The sequence below is a fragment of the Akebia trifoliata genome, chromosome 16, assembly GCF_017979445.1.
Source record: "Akebia trifoliata isolate Shusen 1 chromosome 16, ASM1797944v1, whole genome shotgun sequence".
In the NCBI taxonomy this organism is placed as follows: domain Eukaryota; kingdom Viridiplantae; phylum Streptophyta; class Magnoliopsida; order Ranunculales; family Lardizabalaceae; genus Akebia; species Akebia trifoliata.
In genome coordinates, this window is record NC_141390.1 from 18,967,367 (window position 1) to 18,977,199 (window position 9,833).

The window sequence follows — 9,833 nt, forward strand, 5'->3', positions numbered from 1 at the left end:
CCACATTTGAGAAGCCTTGGCCCTCCAACGACTAATAAAATCAGTGAATGTCTCCCCATTTTTCTGTTTAGTTGCTTCCAAATCCCTTCTTGAAGTCTCAATCTCGGTACTGTACTTATACTGATGCCAGAAGGCCTTTGACATGTTTTCCCATGTACCCACAATAACTGGATCTTGAGACATTAACCAACGTAGTGCTGATCCTGATAAAGTTCTTTGGAACAACAATGTCATTTGTTCGTCGCTGAGCCCCATAGTGCGCATGTTGGTAACATACACCTTAAGATGTGTTTTCGCACACCCTGTCCCACTGAACTTGTCCATTTCAGGCATCACAAACTTTTCTGGCAAATGGATTCTAGGGATGCGATTCAAAGCTTCAATGCCTGCTGTAATTTCATCAATACCCTTTATACTCTTCATAGCTGACTCCAATTGAGACATTCTATTAGATAACACCGGATTTTCATCAACATACTCTTCATCTCCGTCGAGCTCGAAGACTTCACGTGGACGTTTATCTTCAACCTTTTTCCCCTTTGGGTCATCTAGGGGAATTCCCGTCGATTCTGAGGTCTGTTCTAACATTTCCACTTTGCCTTTTATATTGTTGATATCATTGGCAAAGGCTGCCAAGATCTTACGGATCTCTGTGAGCTTAGATTCTGAAGCCATCTTTGCTTGTTGACTTGGTACTGTGGTTCTTTCTAACCGACTGGACTTACGACTCCAACTAGGAGGTGGACGCTTGAGCTTGGGTGCAATGATAATCTTATACGACCCCATTAAAGGTAGATTTAGTCAATTTCAGTATTACCCCTTGATAACATTTTTAAGAATCATTTTATTGAGGTTCGTGCACCAATCCATTAATTAATCCATTCACACAATCAGTATTTGAAAATGAGATATTTATTCAAAAAGAAATATAGTTTTATTGAAAATGATTGACAAACAATATGTTCTTATTAAAACATTTTTCAACAAATTTGATTTGAACTATTTTTACATGGACGCTTGGCTTTGTCTTGATGGTCATCAGGATTGCTGTCAGGCTTGACCCTCTTGGCTCTAACGACTGGCTCTTTGAATTCCGCTGGTTCGTCTGGATACCCTAAGGTGCGCTTGTTCCAAGCTTTCTTAATGAGGTGTACTAACTTTTCAGTCAAAGGTTCGGGGGAAAAGAAAGCTTTGTGCTGAGGTAAGGATAACTCTGTAGGTACATCGTACTGTTCTGGGATCAGATTAGGATGGTAAAAAGATGTTTCTTCTAAACCAATCAGACGGACATAGTAGGATCCTTTGGTTCCTAGAACAGGGGGATCAGTCATCCACCAAGGGCACCTAAAATCGATATGACAGGCAAGGCGAGAGTCTAACCATTTGCTCCAAGCTTTGACTGAGTTATGACGCACTAACAGGTTTCTCTTGGAAAAGTGTTCTGGCCCATATTCGGGGTTTGAGGGAACCTCTACAATTTTGAGACGGTCGCAAAGCCACATATAGAGTAAGTAGGGGCTTCCCTTGAAGCTTTCCCGCTCACCATTTTTTATGGCATCTAAACCTGAGAAAGTTTCAGCTAGGATGAGAGGGACGGGGTTGGCTTTCCTTGAGAGTTGAGAGGCTATATCTATGAAGGACTCAGGGATAGTTTGGCCATCACTATTAGGGGTCAGTATGTATTGGGCTAGGATTCCTAGGCATAATCGATAATCTCTAGTGGTTCGCCAGGCTTCGGGTTTTACATTGATAGGGTGACTGTGGGAGCGATACGGGCCCAGTAAAGGTACTAAATTTAATCTTCCGTCATGGACTAAGACCTTGGCTTCTTCTTTGAAAATTTTTAGTCCTGTGGCGAGTTCACCAGAATATCCGGTCTTCAATGAGGGCCTGACTAGAGGTCCTGAAGTGGATATCCTCATGATGCCGCAATAATCCTCGTGAGTAGGGCATAAATGCATATACCCCATATGGAATATGTGGAGGTAGGGGTTCCATCGCTTAGCCATAGCGTGTAAGAGGTTCCAGTCTATCTCAAATTCGTGGAAGTAGAGAGCATTCCTCAACATGAATCTCCCAAAATTGATCTTCTCTACAGGGTGCATCCCTATGACGGTTGTTTTGACTAACTGATCGATTGGGTTATCACCTGCGACTAGCATCCTGGTTTGACACAGAAGGGTATTTTAGTACTCTTCTAAGGTCCATGTAAAATATCAATATTTTTCTTTTAGAAAATCTTATTCTTATAGAAAATATTTTTCAGAAAATATTTTTTCTCGGAAAACATTTCTTCTAGAGAACATTTCTTTTGGAAAATAATCTTTTCTGGAAAATATTTTTTTTCTGTAAATTATTTGTCTTCTTTTGAAAATTTGATTTTCATTTTCAATTTAAATGGCTCGGCCAACCATGATTGTTGGATCAGGATGGACTGGGTCATTATTGTAAAAGAATGGGTTCTTTATTGGGTTGGTGCACCCATTTTAATTTTCAAAAATAAATTTTTGATCCTTGAGGACAATCATGCACTCTGATCTCACCATTCACATCACTCACATACATTCATCAAACAACAGGCATTCATTCAATAAACAACCCAGGAACACCCACAATAAGTTCGAGTCGTGACCTACTGGGAAGGTTTCTAGACTCTAAGCTTACTACGTGAAATGCATTTTTATCTGGCCACCATTTTCCAAGCACACATATATACCTTTCGATACGTGGTGACTTGGTTTGATATACCGTATAGGTGATAATCTAAAACCTCAATTCACTTCTCTGAAGCCAAAAATAGCTAGTTTGATCTCCAATTGAGAGGTGGCGCACAATGCTGAGCAAGAGCCCACTTAAATACCTCTCGTCTAGAATAGACGTAGTCTATCCCCCTCGTACAGTAGGGTACAGCGGGGCAAGATTTTGCTAAGGCACCGGTTTTGACCAAGAAGTGCAATTGATATACTTAGACTATCTTTTATACCTACAGGTACGAGTCAAGAGTTGTAGCTTTCATAAATGGTTTGGCATCCAACGAGAGGACCGACCACGTACTAGTACTACGTTGGCAATCGGGACATGTGACTGTGTGACTTACAATAGGTCAAAGGCTCAGGTCGCTCCAGCCTGGGTGCATCAATATACCTCTCATAATCACCTGATCAAACAGTATTGATGCCCCAGTTCGATATACCCTAAGGCACGTGACTGGAGTTGTGATTTTCATGAATGACGTTGCATCTCCGAAGAGACCGGGCCACGCACTAGTGCCACGTTGGCTATATGGGACGTGTAAGTGCTCAAAACAGTAAACGTGCATGTGGTGCGTGCAAAACAGGGTGGGGTGTGCCCGGGGCCTTTTCAAACAAATGGACCCATAAGTCCGATCAAAACCATTACAACATATGGATATTGAATGAATATTGATTAAGAAAATAACACAAAAAACCCATCACATTGAAAACAAACATATCGCAAATATCTATAGAGATCATGGCACATTATGTGGGCATATAACTCGAAGAATAATTAATTTGAACCAACGTTGAAAAGGCCCAAAATATTTATTATCTATGATCCAATCGAGGGTTATTTTGGGTGGCCCAAAATAATATGGAACTTCAAGGAATATTGAATTAAAAATAGAGCGGTAATTGGCAACACACAAATCTGGATTTATTATTATTATATAAAAAAAATTTCCTTTATCAGTTCAGGGGTTTGATGGAAGTGTAATTCGATGTAAGTTAATCCCTTCTAATTATTGGAAAATTGTCTGAAAATTGTAGAATACTTGCAAAATCCGATTTTCAATTTGGAACTATTGATCACTGCTTTCCGCACAATAGGATTGGGACGATATTTTGAAACCACATTGAGTAGTTGGTTCGTAGAACCAGTGCTGATTCGCAGCCAATCTCATTGAAAAAAAAAAACTTCGTGCTCACCACGACCATCTATTCCGTTTTGTCATCTCAATCCAGTTCGTTTTTGACTTTTACCATTCTTAACTATCCAAAATCAAAACAGCAAAGAAAATTACAATCGATGATGTCAACTAATCAAGAGAAGAGCCGAGAGAAAAAAAACCTATGAACTCCAAAACTATGATTCTTGTAAAAAATAATGGACCTGGTTTCTATCCATTTCCAAATCGAAATTAATCGAGACTCTCAAGAAAAATCGGAACATTGGATCGAAGAAAAAAAAAAGGAAAACAACAAAAACAAGAAATTTCCGCCCTGAAATCCTTTTCAGAACCGATTCATATCGGGTTCGATTCGATTGGAATGGTTCATGTCTCGATCTCATTCGAAATTTAAATTTCCCACGGCTTGAACCAGTAAACATGGAAGTTCTCTTCGACAAAAAAGAAAGAAAAACCAATTTATTCTTGATGAACCCCTTCAATTCGAGTCAGTTTTTAAGAAAAAACTACTATGAATCGAAAGGCATTAGTAACTTCGAGCAAAATTTAAAACGATCGGGCTGAGATTTCAGCCGATCGAACAGAGAGATGCGTTCGGCTTTTGTGTTAAAAAACGCTGAAACTAGGTCGACTTTTTAAAGAAGATGGTGTGCGAAAAGCAACACATTGATTTTATGTATAACACACCTCTTAATCACCAATATTGTTGTTGTCCAAGTGGTGTGAGACAAGAACAAAACCAGGATTGCTCGTGGCACCCTACACAAACAGCATGCTGTTTTTCGACAGAACCTCCAAAAAAAAATTTAAAAAAAAAAAAAACGATTTGTTTTTTTTGCTACAACACAGCCCAACGTTGCTGTAGATAGACCCTTTTAAAAAAAAAAATTACGAAGAAAAAAAAAATAGAAAATGGGGGGCTATTGAAAGGATTAGTTTTTTTTTTCACATTAACACCCTCAGCCCATTATCAATGTTAATGGAACCTAAAACAATTTTAAAAAAAGTAACAATAAAAATAAAACAAACTAAAAATGAAAGAAGAAATTATCGAAAGATACATCGTCCACCAAAACTTTATTTAATAAAAAAAAAACAACCCTACGTGATTCATTAATCATTATTCTATCCTCAATTAAACTCCTTGATTTTGTTAGTTATTTAGGATCATTCTAAATACCCCTCGATTGGACTATAAGTAATAAAATAATGCGAACATGCAAGGGCAAAATATTCATGATCTAAACACGTGATCAAATATTAAACAAACAGATGACAAAAGAAAAAGAAAAATAAAGAATAAAAAACAAGTAAATAAATAAATAGATGAACTAACAATTAACGAAAACTAGATCGCTTTAGCAAAGCTCCCATACTTGGGGTTTTTCAAGTCTGATCCTCAATGGTCCCCAGTGGAGTCGCCACTGAAAGCGCCCTCGATCCGCGGGGTGCGCGGATCCGCTTTTGACCTTTGAGGTTTGTGAGTCACCACCTAGTTATTACGGTCTAGGAACCGATCAATGACTCTAAACAGATAAAAAAAACTAATCTAGAACCAACAAAGCTGAATTCGGGGATCATGTTACGGGGTTGGAAGGTGTTAGGCACCAACCCCGCCGGGTCAAAGCCGGTCTCTACTAACTTCCCAAATAAATTACATTGCTAACAACTTAGATAATAATAAAAAATAAAAAAATAAAAAGATTATACATTTTCGATAGCAAACTTTATTCCCTCAGATCCGACAAAAATATGGGTATTTTGATAATTTGATAGTTTTTTAGTGATTTTTATCGTGAAGCTTCTTTTTGATCTACAAGATGATGATTTCTATGTTTCTGGGGTCGTATTTTCCTAGCGTAGCGTGATTTCTAAGGTTTTGTCAATTCGAGATACCTCATCCGGATTTCTAAAATACATCTGGTAACAAAATAAAGCAATGGAATACACATCCATCATTGGGAATCATTGCGATCGGATTGACGATTTGATTAATCAAGCGAGTGCAAAAAATGGGGTGTCTACACACCCTTCTCGCAAACCTCATTGTATTCTACTCTTTCTTACCTTTTTATCCCATTTTACCCTTAAAAGTTACCTCCAAAATCCTATAAAACCCCCTTCACTTTGAATACAAAGATCATCAAGACTTGAACTCTCTACCAAGTCTCAATATTATCTCAACTCTCCATCAATTCTTTCAATTGCCTCACTTTCTCTTCTCCTCTTTCATAATCTCCTCATTCATATCCATCAACCATAAGACCTCTACACTATAAGCACATCAAGACTAAAATCAAGAAGCTCATTTTGAAGATCAAGAAAAATATTTAAGGGAAATCAGTCAAAAAATGTAGAATAAGGATAAAAAAAAGAAATAATTCTCTCTTCTACTTCTCCCCTCTTTCTTTTATTCTTATTTTTTTAATTGATAATCTTACTAATATCGATGTGCAACAATTTAGAAGGTTCATACATATTCATATATTTTTTCTTCTGATTTGATAATCTTGCTAATATCGATGTTCGCCAATTTAGATGATTCATGCATATTCATATTTTACTAATTTGGCTATTTTACATGATATCAATCTTTTCCTATTCAGAAAGTTCATGTATATTCATATATTCTTTGGCATTCTTCTTGATTCGGAGGGTTCACGCATTCCAATAATTCGGTGACTATGCATCGTTTACTGATTTAGAAAGTTTAGTTCATTCATATTTTTCCAATGTGGTAGCTATGAATGATGTGGATCTCATTGATTTAAAAAAAAAAATTTACACGTGTGTGGGCTTTGTTGATTCAATTTTTGTGTGTGACAAGAATGAACGAGTATTTAGAAGTAAAACTTGATATGTGAAAGATGCACTTCATTAGGAGAGGTAAGAAATAAATTTATGAATGGGGAAGCTTGTTGAATTTGACGATTTCGTAAATTATTAAAACAATCGGAATGACAGTAGGAAAGAGTTAGGTAGAAAATGTAGTTTTGAAAGCAAGGTGGATCAATATAAGATACGAGGAAGAAGAATGTTGTGATAAGGTTGCATCAATGGTGACTTATGGGAATTGTGAGAAAATAGATGAAGAAGGTAAGACAACGATACTGCTTATGAATTGAAATTCATGAGAGATAGTTGTGAGATTTGTAAAGGCTAATCATGGTAATATCAGAATTGGGTGATAAGTGAAAATATGTATGATTTAGGAAAAATATAAAGTTACATGAATAAGAATTAATTGATATTACAATGATATTTAAACAGTAACTGGTCAATATTGTAATTTTGGGAGTAGGGAAAGAAAGCATGTGACTTGAGGCTTTTGGCACCGTTTGAAGTAGTTGAATAGATCTTAAGTAGGTTCACCGCGTGTTCTACGTGCTATGTCGAAGAAGTATTTGTTAGACCCTTCACGCGTGATTTAATTGTGAAACAATTTGTTTGATGTAAGAGTTACCATCATGATTAAGGTTTTTAAATCACAAAGATTATGACAAAGGCCTTGAGAAGATATCACAATAAGAAAATCTTGGAATATGGAGTCGAATGTAGAAATATTGGTATATTGAGAATAAAGGTTTGATGTGATTTGCGAAGTAGTGTTAGTATAGTGGTGTTTGTAGTAAAACAACGTATTGAAGAGTGATTTTCATTGTAGGTGCAAGTACGCATAATAGGCGATGTAGTTGGTAAGAAAAACAATGATAAATGATAGAGGAGGTATGAAAGAATTATTGATAGAAATTGATGGGGAATTGATATGATGTGATTTGATTGTATTTTATGATTATACAAATGATAAATTAGTTGGGGCATGAGAATGATTTGGAGTAATTAATGGGTAGATGTATTGGGTTGATGAAAACTATGTGACATGCAGTTAGGAGTTATAAAAGAAATGGGCTTGAAGACCTGAATGAATGATAATCGCATATAGGTGTTGTTGGTTATACATGTTGTGTTAGTGGGGTGGCGGAAAAAGTCCGATAAGATATGATTCAAATTTTGAGGATGAAATTTTTATTAAGAGGGGGAGAATGTAACACCCCGGATTTTTAACTCATATCCCGAGGAAATTAAATTGTGATATTTGGAGGAAAATATCGAAGGAGAGACTTAGAGTAAAATACTCGAATATTGTTATGATTGATTTCAAGAAAAATTGACTTCGCCATTAGATTCAAAAGGATTGGAATATATACAATAGCCTATAAGCAAGTTCGAATTCGAGTTCGGATGAAAAAGTTATAAAATCCTCGAATTTCGCGTTAAGTGGGACCCAAAATATTATAATTTCGTTAGAACGAGAATCAGAAAGATTTGATGACACCATTAGATCCGTAGTGAAAAATTATTCGAAATGGTATACTCACTTGTCAATTTTCAAGTCCGAATAGTTAACTTACGATTGAAATTATAAATGACGGGAAAATTACAAGTATGCCCTCAGCTTTGTTATAAAAGAAATCTGATTTTCTTTTATTTCATTCATTTCTCTTCTTTTCCAAAGAACCAAACGATAGTCACTTTTCAACCCAAGGGTTTTGACCCATTTTCATCAAGTTCTAGCGCGAACGAAGCCGAGTTGAACCTCGACAAAGAATGCAATATTGTCGGCGTTGTCGAACTCTACGTCCTCACCCGATCCAACCTCCATTTCCTTTTCTTTTCTCTTAGGCTCCCACTAAAAACCAGCAATATGAGTTTTTATTTTTACCCACTTGGAGTTCCACCTAGTTTGAAGAAGAGTGATCCATCGTTGTTGATGGAGGAAGGACATTTCCATCGAGGGTTTCGCAACTAACCCGACCGTTGGGCCCCAAAATCGTTCAACCTCGAGTCCTTGCTTCAAATCTTTGATAGTTAAGCGTGTCCGACAACCACAAACAAGTAGGGGACTTTCAATTCCTATTGGTAACTTTAGATTTCTGAAAATGTGCATTTAGGGATTTTTATTGAAATGTGTTGTAGTTATAAATCGTAGAAAACTTTTGTTTAGTTTTAAAATTTATGGTAAAAGTAGTTGTTTTAATGTGTTTTATCGAATTTTGATAACAAACTCGTCGGTGGGTCGAATGGTTCGAAAAATGGAAGAAGAAATCGAAAAGGGGATCGAAAACTCGAAAGTTCAAGTGAAGTTCAGGACTGTCGGCGGGAAGGGTCAGTGCCACCAGCACTTGTCGAAGGTATTCTGTCGGTCCCACCCACAAAATGAGGCTTCTGCCACTGATGAAAGCAAGAACCGCGAGTAAATTTTGTTCTGTCGGCAAATGTCGTCGGTCCCACCGACACCTGCCGATGAGCATTCTGTCGATTCCACCGACAGCATCCTGATTCTACCGCCGACAGCCACTAATAGAAACAGTTTTCTTCATAACTGAGTTCTGACTTTTGCCTTGACCTCCCCATTGCCTATATTTGATTTCTTACCCTTCATTTCATTAAAAACATTAAAGTAAATGTCTTCTTTAATTTTTACGTTCTATTTACTTTAAGTTCTTTAATGAAATTAAGATTTTACCCCCCATTTCGGAACAATGAGAATGGTTTCAACATTCAAATCTCAAAGGATCAAAATCCAAATTTTGATTTCAAGAACAAAACGTAAATTTTGACGTTTTCAGTAGAGTTTCAAAATTTAATAACTTTCGCGTTACTTTGAATTAGGCTATAAAATTTATATGATGTCAAATATCGTGTTTGAGACTTTCATTTCCAAAAACTCGTTTTCAATTTCGAGAACTTTGAAAAATTGAGTTTCCGACATTTAACCAAATTTTCACCAACTTTCTTTATTTTTAACAACTTTAGTCTCGTGCATCGCCGGGACCTTGTTTTGAATAAACTTTGATGGTTTTCGATGGAAATACCAAAAATAACTTTGAAAGATTGAAAATGA